Raw genomic sequence first — 26,834 nt, 5'->3', positions numbered from 1 at the left:
CGAACGTATTCGTTAGAACAGTGCGGCGAAATTTGGCGTTAATGGGCTATGGCAGCAGACGATCGACGCTAGTACCTTTGCTGACACGCCTGTAGCGCATATCTACATCTACATCTACATCTACATCCGTACTCCGCAAGCCACCTGACGGTGTGTGGCGGAGGGTACCCTGAGTACCTCTATCGGTTCTCCCTTCTATTCCAGTCTCGTATTGTACGTGGAAAGAAGGATTGTCGGTATGCTTCTGTGCGGGCTTTAATCTCTCTGATTTTATCCTCATGGTCTCTTCGCGAGATATACGTAGGAGGGAGCAATATACTGCTTGACTCTTCGGTGAAGGTATGTTCTCGAAACTTCACCAAAAGCCCGTACCGAGCTACTGAGCGTCTCTCCTGCAGAGTCTTCCACTGGAGTTTATCTATCATCTCCGTAACGCTTTCGCAATTACTAAATGATCCTGTAACGAAGCGCGCTGCTCTCCGTTGGATCTTCTCTATCTGTTCTATCAACCCTACCTGGTGCGGATCCCACACTGCTGAGCAGTATTCAAGCATTGGGCGAACAAGCGTACTGTAACCTACTTCCTTTGTTGTCGGATTGCATTTCCTTAGGATTCTTCCAATGAATCTCAGTCTGGCATCTGCTTTACCGACGATCAACTTTATATGATCATTCCATTTTAAATCACTCCTAATGCGTACTCCCAGATAATTTATGGAATTAACTGCTTCCAGTTGCTGACCTGCTATTTTGTAGCTAAATGATAAGGGACCTATCTTTCTATGTATTCGCATCACATCCTAGGTTCGTTACCATATCGGTTGGACGCTAGACTACCGGAAAACCGTGGCCTGGTCAGATGACTGCCGTTTTGAGTTGGTAGGAGCTGATGGCAGGGTTCGAATGTCCGTAGACCCCACGAAGTCATGGTCCAAAGTTGTCAACGTGGCACTGTGCTAGAGCTAGTGGTGGGTCCACAATGGTGTGGGTTGTGTTTACATGAAATGAATTGGATCGTCTGGTCCAGCTGAGAACATTTCCATCCTATGTGGACATTATGTTTCCAAACAATGAAAATTTTATAGATGACAAAGCGCCATGTCACCAGGCAACAATTGTTCGCAATTGTTTTGAAGAACATTCTGGAAAATTCGATCGAATGGTCTGGGAACCCAGATGGCCCGACTTGAAATCCATCAAACATTTATGGGATAAAATGGAGAGGTCTTTTCGTGCGGAAAATCCTGCACAGGCAACATTTACGCAATTATTGTCTGCCGCGCAGTCCGAGGCGCCTTGTCACGGTCCGTGCGCCCCCCTCCCACCCCCACCCCCCGCCGGAGGCTCGAGTACTACCTCTGCGAGGGTGTGTGTGTTGTCCATAGCGTAAAGTAGTTTAAGCAGTGTGTAGCCTTAGAGACCGATGACCTCAGCAGATTGGTCTCATAAGACCCTACCACAAATTTACAAAGTATGGTCTGCTACAAAGGCAGCATGGCTCACTGTTTCTTCAGGATACTTCCAACGACTTATTCAGTTCATGTCACGTCGAACTGCTGCATTTCGCGGAGCAAAAGGAGGCCCGACACGATATTAGGAGTATCGCATAACTTTTCTCACTCGAGTGTAATTTCGCAATGACCCTTGTACGAGGGTCACTCCAAAAGAAATGCACACTATTTTTTTTAATCCATCTTTTATTCTACATGTTTGAAAGTTTTACAGTGTGTAGATGCATCCTTTAGGAACAATATTTTGATTTCTCCACATAATTTCCATCCCTCTCAACTGCCTTACGCCATCTTGGAACCAGCAACTGTATACCCGCACGGTAAAATTCTGGACAAGCGTGTTGGAGCCACCGTTTGGCAGCGTGCACAAGGGAGTCATCATCTTCAAACCTTGTTCCACGAAGAGAGTCTTTCAGTTTCCCAAAGAGATGATAGTCACATGGAGCCAGGTCAGGACTGTGAGGCGGGTGTTTCAGTGTTGTCCTCCGAGTTTTGTGATCGCTTCCATGTTTTTTTGACTGACATGTGGCCGTGCATTGTCGTGCAACAGCAAAACATCCTGCTTTTGCCGGTGTGGGCGAACACAACTCAGTCGAGCTTGAAGTTTCTTCAGTGTCATCACATATGCATCAGAATTTATGGTGGTTCCACTTGGCACGATGTCCACAAGCAAGAATCCTTCGGAATCGAAAAACACTGTAGCCATAACTTTTCCAGCAGAAGGTGTGGTTTTGAATTTTTTTTTCTTGGGTGAATTTGCATGATACCACTCCATTGATTGCCTCTTCGTCTCTGGTGAAAAATGATGGAGCCATGTTTCATCACCTGTCACAATTCTTCCGAGAAATTCATCTCCACCATTCTCGTACTGTTCCAAAAGTTCGCTGCATACTGTTTTCCTTGTTTCTTTGTGAGCCACTGTCAACATCCTTGGAACCCACCTGGCAAAAACCTTTTGTAATGCCAACACTTTCAGTAATCTGCAAACACTTCTTTCCCCTATGCCAGCGCAGCGTCACAATTCATTCACTGTGATGCGACTGTCAGCAGTCACCACTTCGTTAACTCTCTGCACACTGTCTGGAGTGTGTGCAGTACGAGGCCTGCCACTGCGAGGACAATCCTCAATATTGCCGAGCCCGCTTTCATCACGTAACCTGCTTGCCCATCGGCTAACTGCACTGCGATCGACAGCAGCATCTCCATAAACCTTTTTCAACCTGTTGTGGATCTTTCTCACTGTCTCGTTTTCACAGCACAGGAATTCTATGACAGCACGTTGCTTCTGACGAACCTCAAGTGTAGCAGCCATCTTGAAGACATGCTGTGATGGCGCCACTCACGGGAACAGGTTGAACTAAGTTTGAAAACAAGCGGGAAGGAATATAATGAATATTCGAATATAATGAGTTTCCTTGAGACAGAGAAGTTGCTGTCCATGCATCAGCGCGGTCTTAGAAAGCATCGCTCCTGCGAAACGCAACTCGCCCTTTTTTCACATGATATCTTGCGAACCATAGATGAAGGGTATCAGACAAATGCCATATTCCTTGGCTTCCGGAAAGCGTTTGACTCGGTGCCTCACTGCAAACTCCTAAGGTACGAGCATATGGGATTGGTTCCCAAGTATCTGAGTGGCTCGAAGACTTCTTGAGTAATAGAGCCCAGTACGTTGTCCTCGATGGTGAGTGTTCATCGGAGGTGTGGGTATCATCTGGAGTGCCCCAGGGAAGTGTGGTAGATCCGCTGTTGTTTTCTATCTACATAAATGATCTTTTGAATGGGGTGGATAGCAATGTGCGGCTGTTTGCTGATGATGCTGTGGTGTACGGGAAGGTGTCGTCGTTGAGTGACTGTAGGAGGATACAAGATGACTTGGACAGGATTTGTGATTGTTGTAAAGAATGGCAGCTAACTCTAAATATAGATAAATGAAATTAATGCAGATGAATAGGAAAAAGAATCCTGTAATGTTTGAATACTCCATTAGTAGTGTAGCACTTGACACAGTCACGTCGATTAAATATTTGGGCGTAACATTGCAGAGCGATATGAAATGGGACAAGCATGTAATGGCAGTTGTGGGGAAGGTGGACAGTCGTATTCGGTTCATTGGTAGAATTTTGGGAAGATGTGGTTCATCTGTAAAGGAAACCGCTTATAAAATACCAATACGACCTATTCTTGAGGACTGCTCGAGCGTTTGGGATCCCTATCAGGTCGGATTGGGGGGGACATACAGGATGTTACAAAAATGTATGGCCAAACTTTCAGGAAACATTCCTCACACACAAAGAAAGAAAATATGTTATGTGGACATGTGTCCCGAAACGCTTACTTTCCATGTCAGACCTCATTTTATTGCTTCTCTTCAAATCACATTAATCATGGATTGGAAACACAAAGCAACAGAACGTACCAGCGTGACTTCAAACACTTTGTTACAGGAAATGTTCAAAACGTCCTCCGTTAGCGAGGATACATGCACCGACCCTCCGTCGCATAGAATCCCTGATGCGCTGATGCAGCCCTGGAGAATGGCGTATTGTATCACAGCCGTCCACAATACGAGCACGAATAGTCTCTACATTTGGTACCGGGGTTGCGTAGACAAGAGCTTTCAAATGCTCCCATAAATGAAAGTCAGGAGGGTTGAGGTCAGGAGAGCGTGGAGGCCATGGAATTGGTGCGCCTCTACCAATTCATCGGTCACCGAATCTGTCGTTGAGAAGCGTACGAACACTTCTACTGAAATGTGCAGGAGCTCCATCGTGTATGAAGCACATGTTATGTCATACTTATAAAGGCACATGTTCTAGCAGCGCAGGTAGAGTATCCCGTATGAAATCGTGATAACGTGCTCAATTGAGCGTAGGTGGAAGAACATGGGGCCCAATCAAGACATCAGCAACAATGCCTGCCCAAACGTTCACAGAAAATGTGTTGATGACGTAATTGCACGATTGCGTGCGGATTCTCGTCAGCCCACACATGTTGATTGTGAAAATTTACAATTTGATCACGTTGGAATGAAGCCTCGCCCGTAAAGTGAACATTTGCACTGAAATGAGGATTGACGCATTGTTGGATGAACCATTCGCAGAAGTGTGCCCTTGGAGGCCAATCAGCTGCTGATAGTGCCTGGAGACGCTGTACATGGTACGGAAACAATTGGTTCACCCGTAGCACTCTCCATACAGTGACGTGGTCAACGTTACCTTGCACAGCAGCAACTTCTCTGACGCTGAAATTAGGGTTATCGTCAACTGCACGAAGAATTGCGTCGTCCATTGCAGGTGTCCTCGTCGTTCTAGGTTTTCCCCAGTCGCGAGTCGTAGGCTGGAGTGTTCTGTGCTCCGTAAGACGCCGATCAATTGCTTCGAATGTCTTCCTCTCGGGACACCTTCGTTCTGGAAATCTGTCTCGATACAAACGTACCGCGCCACGGCTGTATCCCCGTGCTAATCCATACATGAAATGGGCGTCTGCCAACTCCGCATTTGTAAACATTGCACTGACTGCAAAACCACGTTCGTGATGAACACTAACCTGTTGATGCTACGTACTGATGTGGTTGATGCTAGTACTGTAGAGCAAGGAGTCGCATGTCAACACAAGCACCGAAGTCAACATTACCTTCCTTCAATTGGGCCAACTGGCGGTGAATCGAGGAAGTACAGTACATACTAACGAAATTAAAATGAGCTCTAACATGGAAATTAAGCGTTTGCGGACACATGTCCACATAACATCTTTTCTTTATTTGTGTGTGAGGAATGTTTCCTGAAAGTTTTTCGTACCTTTTTGTAACACCCTGTAGAGCCAATTCAGAGGCGGGCTGCTAGATTTGTTACTGGTAGGTTTGATCATCACGCGAGTGTTACGGAAATGCTTCAGGAACTCGTGTGGGAGTCTCTAGAGGAAAGGAGGCGTTTTTTCGTGAATCGTTACTGAGGAAATTTAGAAACCAGCATTTGAGGCTGACTGCAGTACAATTTTACTGCTGCCAACTTACATTTCGCGGAAAGACCACAAAGATAAGATAAGAGAGATTAGGGCTCCACAAAGATAAGAGAGATTAGGGCTCCACAAAGATAAGATAAGAGAGATTAGGGCTCGTAGAGAGGCATATAGGCAGTCATTTTTCCCTCGTTCTGTTTTGGAGTGGGAGAGGGAGAGAAGATGCTAGTTGTGGTACGAGGTACCCTCCGCCACGCACCGTATGGTGGATTGCGGAGAATGTATGTAGATGTAGATGTATCTACACACTGTAAAACTCACACACATGCAGAAGGAAAACTGTATTTTTACAAAAATAGTATGCATTTCTTTTGGAGTGACCCTCGTACTTCAGTCAGTTCATCTCGGAAAGTAGTCACGCTGTAAATTTCTTGCTCAGTTCCTGGGCTCAGTGAGAGGATTTGAGTTTCGGGCGGTGTCAGTGACAGACGAATGGCCGGGCCACGGCAGGGCAGCGGAGCGCAGGGCAGGACAGGACAGGGTCGCTGAATTGAATAGCGGGCGCCGCGCCGCCACGGGCGATAATTGCAGGGCGCAGGCAGCCAGGGGGCGCGCCAGCCGGGTCGATGGGCGGGCAGCAGCTGGCGGCGGCGACTGGCGGCCGCTTACTGGCGACTGGCGACTGGCGCCGCGCCGGCCCGGGGCGCCGCCTCTGCGGTAGAGCCGACCCGCACTGCGGCACTGGCCAACTTGCTGCTCTGCTGTGCGGAGCGCGCGGGCACCCGCACACAGAGTGAGAGAGCAACTTTTCGTCTCAGTTTTGATATAAAATACTCATAAGAGAGCAGTCCGGCTGCCGACTGGGAAGGTCTTGCTGTGGACAGGTCCTTAATTTGACTCAGCACATTGAGGATGGGTATGAGAGAGCGAAATAACAGGTGTTGCTTTCATCGACCTCACGGCGGCTTACGATACTGTTAACCACAAAAAGCTGCTTAGAAAAGTATACTTAGCTACAAAGGATTACCGACTAACTCAGATCCTTCAGTGTATGCTGCAAAACAGGACATACACTTGTCAGGTAGTACTGCGATCTACCGTAAAGGGCTAGGAGGGGCGGTTAAGAGGAATACATGTACGCAGCAGCTACTCTGAGCTGTTAGTTTAGCTTGTATGCATGTGAATCTCTCAAATGTCGTGATATTTAAAGGAAATTATCCTTGAGGAGTAGCAGTTTGGTAATGAACAATGGCCAAAAGTAAATACACTTCTGTCCATTACAATTGCTACACCAAGAAGAAATGCAGATGATAAACGGGTATTCATTCGACAAATATATTATACTAGAACGAACATGTGATTATATTATAACACAATTTGGGCGCATAGATGCTGAGGAATCAGTACCCAGAAAAACCACCTCTGGCCGTAATAACGGCCTTGATACGCCTGGGCATTGAGTCAAACAGGCCTCGGATGGCGTGTACAGGTACAGCTGCCCATGCAGCTTCTACACGATACCACAGTTCATCAAGAGTAGTGACTGGCGTACTGTGACGAGCCAGTTGCTCGGCCTCCATTGACCAAACGTTTCAATTGGTGAGGGATCTGGGGAATGTGCTGGTCAGGGCAGCAGTCGAACATTTTCTGTATCCAGAAAGGCCCGTACAGGACCTGCAACATGCGGTCGTGCATTATCCTGCTGAAATGTAGGGTTTCGCAGGGATCGAATGATGGGTACAGCCACTGGTCGTAACACATCTGAAATGTAACGTCCACTGTTCAAAGTGCTGTCAATGCGAACAAGAGGTGACCGAGACGTGTAACCAGTGGCACCCCATACCATCACTCCGGGTGATACGCCTGTATGGCGATGACGAATACACGCTTCCAATGTGCGTTCACTGCGATATCGCCAAACACGGATGCGATCATCACGATGCTGAAAACAGAACCTGGATTCATCCTAAAAAAAATGACATTTTGCCATTCGTGCACCCAGGTTCGTCGGTGAGTACACCATCGCATGCGCTCCTTTCTGTGATGCAGCGTCAAGAGTAACCGCAATCATGGTCTCCGAGATGCTGCTGCAAACGTCGTCGAACTGTTCGTGTAGATGGCCTTGCAAACGTCCTCATTTGTTGACTCAGGGATCGAGACGTGGCTGCACGACCCGTTACAGCCATGCTGATAAGATGCCTGTCATCTCTACTGCTAATGATACGAGGCCGCTGGGATCCAGCACAGCGTTCCGTATTACCCTCCTGAACCCACCGTTTCCGTATTCCGCTAACAGTCGTTGGATCTCGACCAACGCGAGCAGCAGTGTCGCGATATGATAAACCGCAATCACGATAGGCTACAATCCGACCTTTATCAAAGTAGGAAACGTATTGGTAAGCATTTCTGCTCCTTATACAAGGCATCACAACAACGTTTCACCAGGAAGCGCCGGTCAACTGCTGTTTGTGTATGAGAAATAGGTTGGAAACTTTCCTCATGTCGGCACGTAGTAGGTCTCGCCACCGGCGCCAACCTTGTGTGAATACTCTGAAAAGCTAATCATTTACATATCACAGCATCTTCTTCCTGTCGATTTCGCGTCTGTAGCACGTCGTCTTCGTGCTGTAGCAATTTTAATGGCCAAGAAGAGTCGTTGGAGAATGCAGAAAAATGGTTTCCCTCAGGGAAGTGTACTGTCTCCGCTGTTATATAATATCTACACAAATGACTAGCCAGTTAACTCTTCAACTAAGGCATTCATATACGCTGCCCAGGGTGAGACCTTTGAGGAAGTAGAGGTGAAACTGACAACAGCTCTTGAAAATTTGGACAAGTATCACGATGAAAACCGACTGAAACCGAACCCTTGAAAGACTCAAGTCTGTGCATTCCATCTCAGAAATAGGGAAGCCATAACGAAACTGAACATCACTTGGAGAGGAGAACAACTACTCCACTGCGAAACTCCTAAATACCTTGGGGTGAAGATGGACCGTTCCCTCGCATTCAAAGCCCATTGTGAAGAAACGAGCTTCAGAGTAAAAGCGCGGAACAACATCATCCGCAAACTTACAGGAACCACCTGGGGTGCCAAGCCAAAAGTACTTAGAACATCTGCCTTGGCGCTTTGTTTCTCCGCTGCAGAATAGGCAGCACCCGTCTGGCAAAACTCTGCACATGCTAAACATGTAGATACACTCCTGAACGAGACAGGACGCACTGTTACAGGCTGCTTACGACCTACTCCTGTCAATAAGCTGTACCAAATTGTGGGTATAGCACCGCCACGCATTCGAAGGCAAGCTGCAACAGAAGTGGAGAAGAAAAAACAAGAAATCGACTCTAGACATCCTTTGTTCGGACATGACCCTCAGCAGCCAAGACTGAGGTCAAGAAAAAGCTTCCTACGGAAAACTATGGCAATTCGTTCATGTCCCAGAACTCGCAGAGAGGAGCTTTGGCGAGACTCCCTAGCTGAAGACAATCACATAACGGTCAAGGAGGAGATAGCCGAAGGTTCACACCTGTCATACGTGACCTGGAAGACTTTGAACAGACTGCGAGTTGGGGTGTCAAGGAGCAAAGCCGACCTCAGGAAGTGGGGCTTCAGTAATGAGGAGGAAACTTGTCAGTGTAGAGACATACAGGACGAACGACATCTCCTATTCTGCAAGAACCTACCGGCTGCATGCACTGTCTCTGATCTTGCAGCAACCAGCGAAACTGCTCTGATAACCGCCGAATACTAGGCCCGTCAAAAAAAAAAAAATAATCATCTTGCTGCTTGTTTATCTCTCTCTCTTTTTTGTATATATTATTGAATCTGTGTCATAAATACTACTGTACATATTTAACTTTGCAAATTTGTTATATGAATCAATACTTATTAGGTTTGTAATTTTTTATGTCCTGGACGCGAAAAATAAATAAAAACCTCAGTTCCTAACGACCTCGCAATGGATTGGACGCTACATCGTAATGTTCTTTATTATTTTCAGTTCCTCTCAACATTTTGCAGACGTTTTGTACAATCAGAAAACTGTCGGGTAAAAGCCTGATTTGATGGAACTCTCCGTGCTAGTTGGCCTGAAAGCACGCTTCTTCATGACCGCGACACTTTATATCCATTTGCACCTGATACTAGTGTAGTGGAGCCTTGATACCTCTCTACAACATTGACCCTCACTTCCCTCTATTATACGACTGATTGTTTCTTGACGCCTCAGAAAGTATCCCTTCTTTTAGTCAAGTTGTACCATACATTTATTTCCTCAGGAAATTGCCGGGATGGTTCCTTTACAAGGGCACAGCCAACTTCCTTCCCCACCCTTCTCTAATCCGATGGGATCGATGACCTCGCTGTTTGGTCCCCTCACCCAAATCAACCATTCAACAACCATGAATTTATTTCCTCCCCAAGTCGCCTGTGCACTTCTTCATTAGTTATCCAGCCTACCTCTCTAATATTCAGGATTCTCCTGTCGCGCCACATTTTAAAAGCTGCTACCCTCTTCTCCTCTGAACATTTTATCTGCTTATGTTTCTCTTTCGCACAAGGCTATTCTATATTAACAACATAGGACACAATCTGAATAGCCTTCTTAGATTGTTTGCAGATGATGCTGTCATTTACCGTCTTGTAAAGTCATCAGATGATCAAAACGACTTGCAAAATGATTTAGATAAGATATTTTTATGGTGTGAAAAGTGGCAACTCACCCTGAATAAAGAAAAGTGTGAAGTTATTCACATGAGCACTAAAAGAAATCAGCTAAATTTCGATTACGCGATAAGTCACACAAATCTGAAGGCTGTAAATTCAAGTAAATACTTAGGGATTAAAATTACAATTAACCTAAATTGGAACGATCACATAGATAATATTGTGAGTAGAGCAAACCAAAGACTGCGATTCATTGGCAGAACACCTACGAGGTGCATTCAAGTGCTAAGGCCTTTATCTTTCCTCCAGACTGGAAAGAGACAGAAACATGCGCATTGTTTTAAAATGAGGCCGCGTTCATTGTCAATACGTCCCAGAGATGGCAGCACCGTACGGCAGATAGAATTTTACCACCAGCGGCGAGAATGAGAACTGTTTTAAATACTTAAAATGGTGACGTTTTCCTTACTTGAACAGCGTGCAATCATTCGTTTTCTGAATTTGCGTGGTGTGAAACCAATTGAAATTCATCGACAGTTGAAGGAGACATGTGGTGATGGAGTTATGGATGTGTCGAAAGTGCGTTCGTGGGTGCGACAATTTAATGAAGGCAGAACATCGTGTGACAACAAACCGAAACAACCTCGGGATCGCACAAGCCGGTCTGACGACACGATCGAGAAAGTGGAGAGAATTGTTTTGGGGGATCGCCGAATGACTGTTGGACAGATCGCCTCCAGAGTTGGCATTTCTGTGGGTTCTGTGCACACAATCCTGCATGACGACCTGAAAATGCGAAAAGTGTCATCCAGGTGGGTACCACGAATGCTGACGGATAACAACCACACGGCTGCCCGTGTGGCATGTTGCCAAGCAATGTTGACGCGCAACGACAGCATGAAAGGGACTTTCTTTTCGTCGGTTATGACAATGGATGAGACGTGGATGCCATTTTTCAATCCAGAAACAAAGCGCCAGTCAGCTCAATGGAAGCACACAGATTCACCGCCACCAAAAAAATTTCGGGTAACCGCCAGTGCTGAAAAAATGATGGTGTCCATGTTCTGGGACAGCGAGGGCGTAATCCTTACCCATTGCGTTCCAAAGGGCAGTACGGTAACAGGTGCATCCTACGAAAATGTTTTGAAGAACAAATTCCTTCCTGCATTGCAACAAAAACGTCCGGGAAGGGCAGCGCGTGTGCTGTTTCACCAAGACAACGCACCCGCATATCGAGCTAACGTTTCGCAACAGTTTCTTCATGATAACAACTTTGAAGTGATTCCTCATGCTCCCTACTCAACTGACCTGGCTCCTAGTGACTTTTGGCTTTTTCCAACAATGAAAGACACTCTCCGTGGCCGCGCATTCACCAGCCATGATGCTATTGCCTCAGCTATTTTCCAGTGGTCAAAACAGACTCCTAAAGAAGCCTTCGCCGCTGCCATGGAATCATGGCGTCAGCGTTGTGAAAAATGTGTACGTCTGCAGGGCGATTACGTCGAGAAGTAACGCCAGTTACATCTATTTCGGGTGAGTAGTTAATTAGAAAAAAAAATCGGAGGAACTTGAAAGCACCTCGTAGAAGGTGCAACAGGTCTACCAAAGAGTCTGCTTACACCACGCTTGTCCGCCCTATTCTGGAGTATTGCCCTGCGGTGTGGGATCTGCATCAGGTAGGACTGACAGATGACATCGAAAAAGTACAAAGAAGGGCAGCTCGTTTTGTATTATCGCGAAATAGGGGAGATAGTGTCACAGACATGATACGTGGATTGGAATGGCAATCATTAAAAAAAAGGCGTATTTCGTTGCAGCGGGATCTTCTCATGCAATTTCAGTCACCAGTTTTCTCCTCCTATTGCGAAAACATTCTGTTGCCACACATCTACATAGGGAGAAATGGTCATCACGATAAAATAAGAGAAATCAGGGCTCGCACAGAAAAATTTAAGTGCTCGTTTTTTCCGCGTGTCGTTCGAGAGTGGAACGGTAGAGAGACAGCTTGAAGGTGGTTGATTGAACCCTCTGCCAAGGACTTTATTGTGAATAGCAGAGTAATCACGTAGACGGAGATGTAGATGGAAGGCTACACTCCACACAAAACTCTATGAGAAAAGTTTTCCCAATATTTAATTTTTTTATGTCAACAAATTTCTGTCAGAAACATCTATGTCGCTATTGCAAGTCTGCATTTTATACTTTTTATACTAACGAGGAGAGTACGGCAAGTGCCATAACCCAGTTTCTCAGAAACTTCGTTCAGTGGAAGAAGATTCAAAACAAGGGAACATGTGTCTCGGCTTATCCGCTGATACTCGACCATTTCTGAGAAAACAACGGGAAATATTTTTACCCTAACCTAGATCAACTTAAATGGTGGCATAATGAGCAGCGACACCATCTCTCAACTTTTTGTGTCGCATGTTCGAAACCTGATTATTGTTTTTATTAATTTTATTTTCCTTTTTTTATTTTCTCATTTATCTATTCATGTCCGTAGAAGGTTATTGCACGAATGGTTCTTATCAAGTTAGGGGATACAAGGGCTTTACACTAATTATAAAATTACAACTGGGTTTTACAGTGTCATACATTTATTATAGAATATATGTGTGTAAATCTACACACTTTAAAACAGTTAGTGAATCTGTCGAGAGTTACAATATTTTTAAATTCTCGTATTCTTATAGCTGGTTCATATATTTTTTCTTCGGGGAGATGATACCGATCACAGAAACATCCGAAAGATAGAAATTACGAAAATATGAGCATCGCGCAAAGGCAGGTTTGCTACAGTGACATTTCCTCGTACGAATGTCACCCACGAAAGCAATGTCATTAACAGTGTTGGAGATTTCACGCGATGGCAATAATTTCGTGGCAAACCACGCATAAAGAATCACTTTATCGAAAACTGGTGCTTGCAACTGATTACGAATGAAGATACGCTACAGGAGTTAAACTGAAAACAATTTCAAATAATTTTTTCATTCATTTAGTTCTTTTTTCCGAAAATAATTCACCAGACATACAATTAGTAGACGAATAAGTACAGCGTTATTTCACCAAACATTGGAAAACATTCGTGTAGTAAAGTTCTAAGGACATGTCTAGAAAAATGACAAAAATAAATATAACAATCGGGTTTCGAATACGGAGCACAAGACTGTATTACCGCTTCGACTGAACAATTTTCTTGCTAAAAGGCGCATAAAGTACCTCGAAACCTCCGACGTTTTTTCAGAAACTGTCGAGTATCTGCAGATAAGGCAAGACATGCGTTCACTTACTTTGCCTCCTCTTCTACTGAGCGAAGTTTCTGGAAAATCAGGTTATGGCACTTGGCATGTTCTCCCCGTAAGAAATTGTCAGTTAATTTGCTGCCCAAAGCTCGTACTGTTAGTGCCTCATTTTCCAATATAATTTCCTCAGCATCAACTGATTTAATTGGGATACATTCAATTACCTTCATTCTACTTTTGTTAATATTCATCTCGTAATCCTTTTTCAAAACGTTATGTATTTCCTTTAACCGATCATCCAAGTCGTTTACAGTCTCCGCCACAACTGCTATTTAACCAGCAGATCGCAAAGTTTTAATATTTTCTTCCTGAACTTGAATTCCTTTTCCAAATTACTATTCGGTTTCCTTCATAGCTTGCTCAATGCACTGAATAACATTCAGCAGTTATATGGAACGTCTCTCGCGACGGACATGATTCTGGTGCATTCAGTGGATGATGCACTCCATAATGACCTTCTCAAACTCAAGGATCCCATGTTAGAGACTTGCCTCCCTATCACTAGCTGGTCTCAAAAGTCTTTATGGTCCTTCGCGACGTTGCAAGACTGCCACAGTTATTTTCCGCCCGCCAGACCCACTGGTCACAACCCAAGCCACGTCCTGATGGTTCACTTGCAGCTGGCAAAACTTTGACCAATGGACGTCGCCCACAATGTATAGCCTCATGTATCGACTGTTTCATCACTTAACCCACAGCAACAGTGTTATTATCGCTGGGCTGAATGTTATTCCTGAGGCAAGACTGGACACAAGGCGGTAGTTTCATCCTTCAAAACGAGTGTAGATTATGCCTGCATGGACACCACTTACCCAGGATTTGATGACTCACCTGACAGCTACGCTTGTTCACGTGTTGCTTCCCAAATCAACGCTCACAGTGGAATCAACACAGCCCCAGTTAAATTCCATGACCATCGTGATTTGGGGATTTATGGTCTCACCTCCAGTACAGGAATTCTCAAGACGACTGTTTTTGTGTTGGCAGAAGAACCAACACCGTGTTACTAATGGAGGCCGAAATACACGCGTTTTAGCTCACGCAGGATGGCGTGAGGAGGGAAGAACTATACTGACGTGAGGTCTGGAACATGACAAGGAATTAGAATTCAGAAAGCGGACGTAATTAGTTTGATACTTAACTTTAATCCATTAATGATGAACGTCGCTCTTGACGGTGCATGATTCGCAATATTATCTGTTCAGAATACATTCGTAGTAACTGAATATGGCGCCTTGCTAGGTCGTAGCAAATGACATAGCTGAAGGCTATGCTAAACTGTCGTCTCTGCAAATGAGAGCATATGTAGTCACTGACCCATCGCTAGCAAAGTCGGCTGTACAGCTGGGCGAGTGCTAGGGACTCTCTCTAGACTAGATCTGCCGTGTGGCGGCGCTCGGTTTGCAATCACTGATAGTGGCGACACGAGGGTCCGACGTATACTAACGGACCGCGGCCGATTTAAAGGCTGCCACATAGCAAGTGTGGTGTCTGGCGGTGACACCACAACTGTGTAGTTACAACAACAAGACTATCGAAGTGAACGTACAATTCACGGCTCAGATTCAGTATCAAACTATTTAAACGACCTACGCTCCAAGTACAAGACGTTGTTTTTCATCCTACCAACGACATCACTAGTTTTGCAGCTCGTGTCACCCTCCTTCCCACGGCCGCTCCCCGCTTCTTCAAAGCTCAGAATGTTCGCTTCAATCTCCGAGGTAAACTACAGACGGGACTCCAGCGCCTCCAAAACGAAAGCATTTTAAGCACAGTCATCAGGAGTCAGTGGGCACCCCCATCCTTATTGTGGAAAAACCGAATACGGGCCGGCCGCCGGTTCTAGGCGCTTCAGTCAGGAACCGCGCGACCTCTACGGTCGCAGGTTCGAATCCTGCCTCGGGCATGGAGGTGTGTGATATCCTTAGGTTAGTTAGGTTTCAAAAAAAAAAAAAAAAATGTTCAGATGTGTGTGAAATCTTATGGGACTTAACTGCTAAGGTCACCAGTCCCTAAGCTTACACACTACTTAACCTAAATTATCCTAAGGACAAACACATACACCCATGCCCGAGGGAGGACTCGAACCTCCGCCGGGACCAGTCGCGCAGCCGGCCACGATGGCCGAGCGGTTCTAGGCGATTTTGTTTGGAACCGCGCGACTGCTACGGTCGCAGGATCGAATCCTGCCTCGGGCATGGAAGGGTGTGATGTCCTTAGGTTAGTTAGGTTTAAGTAGTTCTAACTTCTAGGGGACTGATGACCTCAGATGTTAAGTCCCATAGTGCTCAGAGCCATTTTTGCAACAAGTCGCGCAGTCCATGACTGCAGCGCCTTAGACCACTTGACTAATCCTGCGCGGCTTAATTAGGTTTAAGTAGTTCTAAGTTCTAGGGGACTGATGATCTCAGATGTTGCGTCCCATAGCGCTCAGAGCCATTTGAACCAAATACTTCATTTTTAGATTTGGGTGGTTTGAAGGTTACAATTAATGCAGAGCCAGTCATTGAGGCCTACCCAATTTCGAAAGTGGATAATATGGAGTGCCTTGCAGGAGACAAGATTGATTAACGAGATGCTTACCTTCAGCTGCTTCTGGACGAGGCTTCACGGAACGTTCTCATCATTAACACCCCGTTTAGACTATTCCGCTATAACAGGCTTTCTTTTGGCATTGCCAGCGCACCGGCCATTTTTCAATGGTAGCTGGAACAGCTGACGTAAGATGTACCCAGCACAGAGAATTATTTGGACGATGTTCTAGGCACTGGTGAAAAAGATCACGAGTTGGTGGCCAACCTTTCAGGGTCATCTTCTTAGTGCTTCAGTAATACGTCCTACCCCATTCAGCAACATGCGGGCTCAAAGGACTTGAAGCAACTCCAGTCTATACTCGGTCAACTTAATTACTCAAATTATCACAAATTTATCCGACATGCCGGGGCCATGGCACAATCACTTCATCAGCTGTTACGCAAAAATGTGAAATGGTACTGAACATCGCTTGCAATAAGGCTTTTCGAGATCTCCAGCAAGCATTCCTGCAGCCACATAGCGTATGGCCTACAATCCATCGAAATCTTAATTGTAGCAGCTGATGCTTCTCATTATGGATTGAGCGCGATATTATCCTACGAGGCAGATGGTATGGAATGTCATATGGCAGTCATATCCAAAATATTGACTCTAGTACGGTGTAGCTAAGCTAAATAGGAAAGAAGGATCTGGCTGTTGTGCTCGCACTAAGGAATTCCACAATTATGTGCATGGCTAACGTTTCACATTATTAACTCACGACAAAACCCTTTTATCATTATTCAGGGCAGAGTGCACTATTCTAACCTAATCGGTACGCCGCCTTTAGAGGTGGGTATTGTTTTTGTCTAACTGCTCATATGAAATCAGATATCACTCAAAAGCTAAGAATGCCGATGCCATGGGTTCTCTCCCAATTTCCTCTGGGACAGGGTTCAGAATTAGATTCGGCAGCAGAGGTTTACTGCCACATGAACACGGAAGCGGAAGAAGTTGTTGCTACTACTTCTCTGGATGTAAAGCACATCACACGTAACTCCTCAAAGGACGCAGTTAGCCGGCCAGAGCGGCCGAGCGGTTCTAGGCGCTACAGTCTGGAACCGCGCGACCGCTACGGTCGCAGGTTAGAATCCTGCCTCGGGCATGGATGTGAGTGATGTCCTTAGGTTAGTTAGGTTTAAGTAGTTCTAAGTTCTAGGGGACTGATGACCTCAGTAGTTAAGTCCCATAGTGCTCAGAGTCATTTGAACCATTTGGGCCCCGTTATGTGGTAACTGCTCTGTTTGGTGTACCAAGGGTGGCTGACAGACTGGAAACAATTAGATCATCCAGAAATCCAAGAATTCTGGCACAGGCCCCACGGTTTCTCCACGCTTAACGGCGTCCTCTTATTGCAAGGAGAAAACGGTATCAGCAACGTCCTGATACCATCTGCGTTGCTGCCCTGCATTTTGTCTCTCATCCATCAGGGCCACTGAGGAGTTGTGCTCACCAAAACGCTGGCCTGATAAGATGTATATCGGTGAGGGGTCGATGCAGATATTGCCAACATTATGGCAGCACGCCTCTCAAAGCAAACAGGCAGCACCTGCTGCCACATATTTCCCTTGTCCAGAAGTTTCAGTGCTCCGTTTGCGACTTCATTTAGACACTGCAGGTGCTTTTCTTGGCTATTCATCGTTTATCGTGGTAGGCTTGAGAATAGGATGTCCCTATGACCAAATTTACCTCTTTTTTTCAGTGCTATCGCCCAAGTGCACTCAACACCTTTTCATACCGCATCCAGTGGATTAGAGAACATTCTGGCTTTACATTCAAGTCACGATTACCAAAGCTGCACCGACATTATGAATTAGATGGTATATTATAGTTTCACTCTTCAGTAGTGTCTCAGACCTGCCGAAAAGCTCCATGGAAGGCAGCACCGGTCAAAACTCTTCATCCTCCGCCCTACAAGGATTCTGTCCCTCCAACAGCCGTCTCGACGCCAACGTTATTCTGTCACAGATAACGATCCAAAAATCGCCACCGATGGGTCCAACCAGTCGTCATCCATTTGTTGAGATGGGCCATGGAAGAAGTACGACTACACGACAGCACCATCTGCCGCAGTCACGTCAACCAGGTCTGCTTTCAGAAAGCAGGGACGCCTACTAGCAGTGGACTGTCACAATTTTTTGTTGCAGAGTCCGATTCTGAACAACATAATACACTCCTGGAAATTGAAATAAGAACACCGTGAATTCATTCTCCCAGGAAGGGGAAACTTTATTGACACATTCCTGGGGTCAGATACATCACATGATCACACTGACAGAACCACAGGCACATAGACACAGGCAACAGAGCATGCACAATGTCGGCACTAGTACAGTGTATATCCACCTTTCGCAGCAATGCAGGCTGCTATTCTCCCATGGAGACGATCGTAGAGGTGCTGGATGTAGTCCTGTGGAACGGCTTGCCATGCCATTTCCACCTGGCGCCTCAGTTGGACCAGCGTTCGTGCTGGACGTGCAGACCGCATGAGACGACGCTTCATCCAGTCCCAAACATGCTCATTGGGGGACAGATCCGGAGATCTTGCTGGCCAGGGTAGTTGACTTACACCTTCTAGAGCACGTTGGGTGGCACGGGATACATGCGGACGTGCATTGTCCTGTCGGAACAGCAAGTTCCCTTGCCAGTCTAGGAATGGTAGAACGATGGGTTCGATGACGGTTTGGATGTATCGTGCACTATTCAGTGTCCCCTCGACGATCACCAGAGGTGTACGGCCAGTGTAGGAGATCGCTCCCCACACCATGATGCCGGATGTTGGCCCTGTGTGCCTCGGTCGTATGCAGTCCTGATTGTGGCGCTCACCTGCACGGCGCCAAACACGCATACGACCATCATTGGCACCAAGGCAGAAGCGACTCTCATCGCTGAATACGACACGTCTCCATTCGTCCCTCCATTCACGCCTGTCGCGACACCACTGGAGGCGGGCTGCACGATGTTGGGGCGTGAGCGGAAGACGGCCTAACGGTGTGCGGGACCGTAGCCCAGCTTCATGGAGATGGTTGCGAATGGTCCTCGCCGATACCCCAGGAGCAACAGTGTCCCTAATTTGCTGGGAAGTGGCGGTGCGGTCCCCTACGGCACTGCGTAGGATCCTACGGTCTTGGCGTGCATCCGGGCGTCGCTGCGGTCCGGTCCCAGGTCGACGGGCACGTGCACCTTCCGCCGACCACTGGCGACAACATCGATGTACTGTGGAGACCTCACGCCCCACGTGTTGAGCAATTCGGCGGTACGTCCACCCGGCCTCCCGCATGCCCACTATACGCCCTCGCTCAAAGTCCGTCAACTGCACATACGGTTCACGTCCACGCTGTAGCGGCATGCTACCAGTGTTAAAGACTGCGATGGAGCTCTGTATGCCACGGCAAACTGGCTGACACTGACGGCGGCGGTGCACAAATGCTGCGCAGCTAACGCCATTCAACGGCCAACACCGCGGTTCCTGGTGTGTCCGCTGTGCCGTGCGTGTGATCATTGCTTGTACAGCCCTCTCGCAGTGTCCGGAGCAAGTATGGTGGGTCTGACACACCGGTGTCAGTGTGTTCTTTTTTCCATTTCCAGGAGTGTACATATGCAGCAGTCTTAGGTGTCACAGCCTTTGGTCCCTGGTGAGTACAACCCATACCTGGTCCAGGTACCAATTCCAACGGACGTCAACCTCAGCCAACCGGGATCACCATTTCCAGAGGTGCCTGAAGGGGAGGCACCATGGTCTTCTCACATCGAGATGGACCAAACATTCTCGCACTTAAAGTAGATGATGAAGGATGCTGTATGTAGGCTGTACGCCCTACAGTGCGACGCCTTTTCTCTCAGCAGTGGTTTATCAGCAGCCTAATCTCAAACGGGTTACCTAAGCAGACGACAGAGCCTCAATCATGCACGCTGCGTAGGTCAGCAGGCGTCAGCGCGAGTGCCAGAAGAACTCGCTGGTCCCTCGGACCCGTTTTCCTCCATGGGCCACATGGTTCCACTAATACACAGCATGGGTATTCAGGGCAGTAAAAAACTACTCTGAGGCACCTTCCATCAGGCTGTACACCATGCGTCCAAAACTCTCGCAGTTCTTCAGTCGGAGTATGAACTGGAATCTTCCCTACGTAAATGCCGTGCCCTACCAGCCACCGGCAACCGAAGGAGATGTCAGTGTCTGCTTTCACCATTGCCAGGACGTGGCTTCTGTATTAGAGACCACCAGGAACTTGGTACTGGCCGTCGGCCTTTGGTACCTTGTTTTGCTCAATTTCCGACTGAATATCATTGACTATTTCATTATTAAGGCCGTCAGCTTACTTTCAGATTTATGATAATCCACTTCTAATCACGAACTATCACAAAATATTGTAGTTATAAAGTTTCTCCAAAGAAGTAGTATTGTGGTTTGGATGCGTTCCGCTAATACCTCTACATGGTATACCTGGGCTGTGTTTTCATAGCGCCTCAACCGGTGCAAGACTTATTTGTTACAGTCACTGCTGCTTGCAGAGGTGGCAGCTCTGTGTATTCAATTTCGCACCTTTATACCCGCAGATCACGTACAAATTTATAATGTATTCTTCCCACTATACGGAATGCGTACAGTAAGTAAAATTCCGTTATTTTCAATCTACTCTGGTGTTGTAATTTTTCACTTTGCTTCTGCCTTAGCAGAGGGAGGAAACAGAAAAGAGCATTTCGTTACGGGTTAGTTTAGAAATGCGAAAACGTAACAGAGATTCTCGTACAATTGCGCCGGCCGATGTGGCCGATCGGTTCTAGGCGCTTCAGTCTGGAACCGCGCGACCGCTCCGGTCGCAGATTCGAATCCTGCCTCGGGCATGGATGTGTGTGATGTCCTTAAGTTTGTTAGGTTTAAGTAGTTCTAAGTTCTAGGGGACTGATGACCTCAGATGTTGGGTCCCATAATGCTCAGAGCCATTTGAATCAGCGTCCAATTCAAGTGTCAGACGCTACAATGGAGGCCTTTCGTATCACCGTGAAGTCTAATCATGACATCTACATCTACATCTACATGACTGCTCTGCAATTCACATTTAAGTGCTTGGCAGAGGGTTCATCGAACCACAAACATACTATCTCTCTACTATTCCACTCCCGAACAGCGAGCGGGAAAAACGAACACCTAAACCTTTCTGTTCGAGCTCTGATTTCTCTTATTTTATTTTGATGATCATTCCTACCTATGTAGGTTGGGCTCAACAAAATATTTTCGCATTCGGAAGAGAAAGTTGGTGACTGAAATTTCGTGAAAAGGTCTCGCCGCGACGAAAAACGTCTATGCTGTAATGACTTCCATCCCAACTCGTGTATCATATCTGCCACACTCTCTCCCCTATAACGCGATAATACAAAATGAGCTGCCCTTTTTTGCACCCTTTCGATGTCCTCCGTCAATCCCACCTGGTAAGGATCCCACACCGCGCAGCAATATTCTAACAGAGGACGAACGAGTGTAGTGTAAGCTGTCTCTTTAGTGGACTTGTTGCATCTTCTAAGTGTCCTGCCAATGAGACGCAACCTTTGGCTCGCCTTCCCGACAATATTATCTATGTGGTCCTTCCAACTGAAGTTGTTCGTAATTTTAACACCCAGGTACTTAGTTGAATTGACAGCCTTGAGAATTGTACTATTTACCGAGTAATCGAATTCCAACGGATTTCTTTTGGAACTCATGTGGATCATCTCACACTTTTCGTTATTTAGCGTCAACTGCCACCTGACACACCATACAGCAATCTTTTCTAAATCGCTTTGCAGCTGATACTGGTCTTCGGATGACCTTACTAGACGGTAAATTACAGCATCATCTGCGAACAGTCTAAGAGAACTGCTCAGATGACATGAGTCAAAGATAAATCCTCTTGCTGTATCATCACCACACGTGCGGTTTTCGTGGGCCAATAAATTATGTTCGTAGCATTTTATCCAATCTTCTGAGGAAGGATAAGGATCTTCATACTTTTCTCCACATATTAGGCAATAACACTCATTCTCCATCGCTCCTCCTTCACTGATCTTTTTTTTCTTGCATGGTGTGTCTCTTTCTTGAACTTCATCTTAATGTTATCATCTGTAGATACTTGAAGATTCTGCACACCTTTTCCACCTTTAGCGGAACGCACAGTCTTTTTAGTTTCTTTCATCTGCTCCTGATCGTTTTTTTCTTTCTTCTTTTTATCTAAAATATCTTTCATAGGTTAACTAGTCAAATGAATGTCGTTTTCTGATATTTTATTTACGTTTTGGGTTTAGAAGCATAGGAACATTAGGCCTAATTAATGTCTTCAAATGGATTTGGCGAAAACAACTACGGGGTATTACGGGCCTCTGCTGCACATTTAATGTCGATACTAGGGCCATCTGCGTATCAAGTGTCACTGCTCGTTGCACATTTGATGTCAGTGCTATCTGTGCATCATATGTCGTTGATGTCACATCCACGAAATTTTCATTAAATTTAGTTGTCTCTGTTGGTCCTATACCAACTACACGGAAACCGTTTGCTGCTTTCTCTATATCGCTGAAGCGATTGAAGTCTTTCGTGAAAAGCCCGACAGCTTCATGCAGTGCAATTCGTCGGCCTACATTTGAAGCCATGTAAAAGTCACATTCTCTGGTATAGGATGCCTTGAGAGGTCCAGTGTTTGCACATGGTGTGATATATGCGGTGGAAGGGATAACAATATTATTCCATTCTGGCGACAAAGCAGATTGTAGGCAAGACTGACGCGACTCACGATCCCCTAAAGTATGCAGAACTGGTTCTGCAACAGTTAGTTAGGCGCAGGAGACGAAGTGGTGCAGCCAATCTACGAGTAGGTTCTCTTTAATCCAGCCCGAATCTTTAACTGCTGTAATCGTATTAGCATTGCCTCCATTCAATAACTGAGCATTCATTCGCCTCCTCTTAAAAATAAAAAAATGGAGAGACGTACTCTCCTGAAGCGCTAAATGGGCAACCAACTGTTGCTGTAGCGCCGCTTTCACCACTTGTTGCCATGCCCGCTTGTTTTTAGCCCTTTGGTGCCAAAATCCTTAAATTTATTTGGACATTAAAATGCCTGTGTCGTCAACACTGTATATACGATTAGCATAAAAGTGGTATTTTGTTTGCAAAGCTTGCAAGTTTCTGAAGAACATTTGCACTTCCTTTTCATTAAAAGGTGTAGTTCTATTGATGGACGTGGCCCCAGGTTTCCGTATCGAAATATTAGAAAGCCTTTTTTTTTAATCCTTAGAACCAGTCTCTTCCTTTCATTTGGTATGTTTTGTCAAAACTATACTTCAAATTATTGACTTCAGCAAATCTGAAAGCTATTTTCCACACCAGCTCTATGGTTAACCCATAAAATAGTTTACTGCATTTTAAGAAATGTTCTAATTCCCCTTCTTGTTCTTCGAAAAATATAGCGTTACGTTCAGGTTTTGGTTGCTGTATAACTTACTTCTTGAGATGGTCATGTATAGCACTTTTTCGAACAGAGTAAGTAGCAGCTCCTTCTCCTAGTGAACATGTTTTGTTCTTGACGTTCTTGATGGCTATCTCTAATCCGTCTAATTTGTATTTGGCCTCCGTCTATCTTTGGTAATTTCGTGGTATCTGAAACAGATGTTATTAATTGTGTATGGGTGATTACGGACGATCGAGATAACGCCACTCTGAACGTCTGGTATCACCCAACACATACGGTAACGCCAAACAATGTTTTTACTTGCGGTTAGAATCGCATGAGACACGCGTCGAGTACATAAATACGTTGTTTAATTAGACGTTAATTCTCAAAAATGATATCGCATTTCTATGTTATACCTAAAACATTATACACCAAGTTTACTCATATGTTATGTGAAGTTGTTTAAAGAATATGAAGTAAACGTACCTTGTACAGCGAGCGCGTCGACAATTAGCAGATGTTTGTTCGGCATTGCGTGTAGCTTCGAGTCGCGATTGCGCCACTGGAAATGTCTTCCATCCTTCTCTCACAGCGAGACATAAGTGTCCACCATTACCCCACGTCAGTGATTTCCCACACTCTCCCCTACTGTTAAAACCCCTAGAGGGTATGTTCATAGAAGATTCAACCAAAATATTACTACCTCCCCCCCACCCCCACCCACCGTCTAACATTTCTCGCAAAGAGAGCACAAAAATAAAATTAGATGCGACTGGAGTTAGCACAGCGCCTTACAATCAGTCGTTTTCTCAGGCCACCGCTCGCGACTGCACAGGAAAGAGCGGGGGAGAGGGGGAGGGGGGGGGGGAGGTAATAGTCGTGAACGAAGCATCCTCAGTCACATACTGTATTGTCGCTTGATGTGTGAAAAAATAGCTGTAAATATTCCACGGACGTTAAGGGACGAAACTTTTAATTTAGATATTAGGAATCTATGTACCGGGAGGTAGAGCTCACAAAGATGGGGAGCTGTGACCCTGAGCTTCGTATTCCTCCTATGTCCGTGTTTCGAATTCATTGTAGTTTGATCATACGTCATATTCGTTCCGATCATCAATTGCAGGACGGTGACCTATATTCCGCAATTCCAAATGATCAAAGTACGTAAATAAGGTACTGTTGTTTGACAAGAATGTAACGTCTGTCTGAATTATTCCCAAACGATTTTTGCCGGCCGGAGTGGCCGAGCGGTTCTAGGCGCTACAGTCTGAAACCGCGTGACAGCTACGGTTGCAGGTTCGAATCCTGCCTCAGGCATGGATGTGTGTGATGTCCTTAGGTTAGTTAGGTTTAAGTAGTTCTAAGTTCTAGGGGACTGATGACCACAGCAGTTAAGTCCCATAGTGCTCAGAGCCATTTGAACCAACCCAAACGATTTTTATAGAAACATTTATTGTTCGTCTAGATTTAAATACATGCCATCTATCACACGGCGTTTAGTTTAAGAATCAACTGTAAGAAACCATCTTTTATCACTCTCACGTGCATTGTTAACGTTCATTATTAGATTCACTCTAAATCACAGTTGTACGTCTTTAATACCTCGCACGACAGCACATTCACAAGTGTTATGAAAAAATTTCCCTTTCTTTCATCATTATCCCCTGATTTACTCATTCTCTACACTATTATTACATTGTAATACACAGTAGTCGTCGTAAATACAGATACAATATGAAAGCTGTCATCCAGGTCCACGCTCATGTCTTTCAGTTTCTCAATAAACAATAGCAGAATTTTTTCCGGAAAATATAGTAGCTTTGTGTAGACATTGTTGTACTAGAAACTAATCCCAGAACAATACTCAGCAATATGAGCAAATTGACGCTGTCGTCATGGGCAATCTTCTCAATCTGTATGTTGCGAACTTGCTTTTATGAAGAGTTTTGAGCAATGGACACTTCAGATACTCGATGAAAGATCAGATACGAGATACCGTTTTGTGGGTGGTATTTTCGGACCATGGACACATGACGTAGAGAAATTGGAAGTTGAGCCGTGGCGGCTTCTGTGAGGGCGCGCTCGCGATCCTACTGGCGCCAATTGTGTGCGCGTTCCATCGACTCTGACCCTCCTCATATCATCTTTGCTTGGTTGTGTGTTCTCTCTGGCACTGTGTGGTGGTGAGTGGTGTGTGAGACACGCAGCTGGACGGGTGTGAATAGAATTGTGGAGAAGAGGATTTTGTGACACAACTTCACTAGAAGAAGGGATCGGTTGGTAGGACATGTTCTGAGGCATCAAGGGATTACCAGTGTAGTACTGGAGGGCAGCGTAGAGGGTAAAAGTCGCAGAGGGAAACCAAGAGAGGAATACACTAAGCAGATTCAGAAGGATGTAGGCTGCAGTACGTAATGGGAGACGAAGAAGCTTGCACAGGATAGAGTAGCATGGAGAGCTGCATCAAACCAGTCTCAGGACTGAAGACCATAACAACAACAACAACAACATCTGATTTGCAACGGCCAGGATTGACTCAGTGTTTTATCGTAGTTTGGAGAAAATTTTTTGGCAGGGCTGAGTCACGATCACTACATATGACTTGATTTACAACTGAACTAGATAACATAGCAGGTTAGGTCTTAGTTTCGTTATGCGCATGTATCTGGATCACTACATACTGCAGACTGTCCTTACACATGTTATCAAAGCTGGATATCCTAAAGTGAAATCTGTTACGTATCTCACGTCTGGGACGTCATATAGGACTCTTTTGAGGGTGAATGATTTGCCAACAGAGGTTAAACCCTTATGTGACCTTTGGCATGTGTGCGCGTCAAGAAATGCACGAATCGACATGGAGTAACTATACAGGGTTTTTGTAAGACCACACGGAAGCGTATACTTCGAACTAACCCTACTTCTCCGAAGTGCGTTATTCACACTCGACACACACATATAAGTGTGTGTGTGTTGTTCAAATGTGTGTGATATCTTATGGGACTTAACTGCTAAGGTCATCAGTCCCTAAGCTTACACTCTACTTAAACTAAATTATCCTAAGGACAAACACACACACCCATGCGCGAGGGAGGACTCGAACCTCCACCGGGACCAGACGCACAGTCCATGACATATGAGTGTAAAGATGCTACAGATTAACGGTGCGCAAAACGAACTGGCCATGACTGAAATACGACAGTTAGTCGATGAACTGGGTGTTCGTATAGTCTGTTCGCAAGAACCATACTGTAGAAACAATAGACTCCCACAGTCTTCTCCGGTTACGTAACAGTTATCGGCCCCTATGTGGCTACGTCTGCCTTTGTCTTCCAAAATAAGGAATTAATTTTGACTAAAGTGCCACAGCTATGTAAACAGCAGTAGAAATACGGGC

The 26,834-nt window shown here is 45.6% G+C and overlaps 1 protein-coding gene across 1 annotated transcript in view; it reads right to left on the bottom strand.

The window, feature by feature from the left end:
* The window catches only part of LOC126336069 (clavesin-2-like), a 221,355-nt gene that overhangs the window by 136,482 nt on the left and 58,039 nt on the right, over positions 1-26,834 (bottom strand). The window lies entirely within an intron of this gene.

This window comes from Schistocerca gregaria, chromosome 2 (assembly GCF_023897955.1).
Source record: "Schistocerca gregaria isolate iqSchGreg1 chromosome 2, iqSchGreg1.2, whole genome shotgun sequence".
In the NCBI taxonomy this organism is placed as follows: Eukaryota; Metazoa; Arthropoda; class Insecta; order Orthoptera; family Acrididae; genus Schistocerca; species Schistocerca gregaria.
Note: the sequence above shows the minus strand (reverse complement) of the source record. Positions and strands in the feature narration are given on the sequence as shown.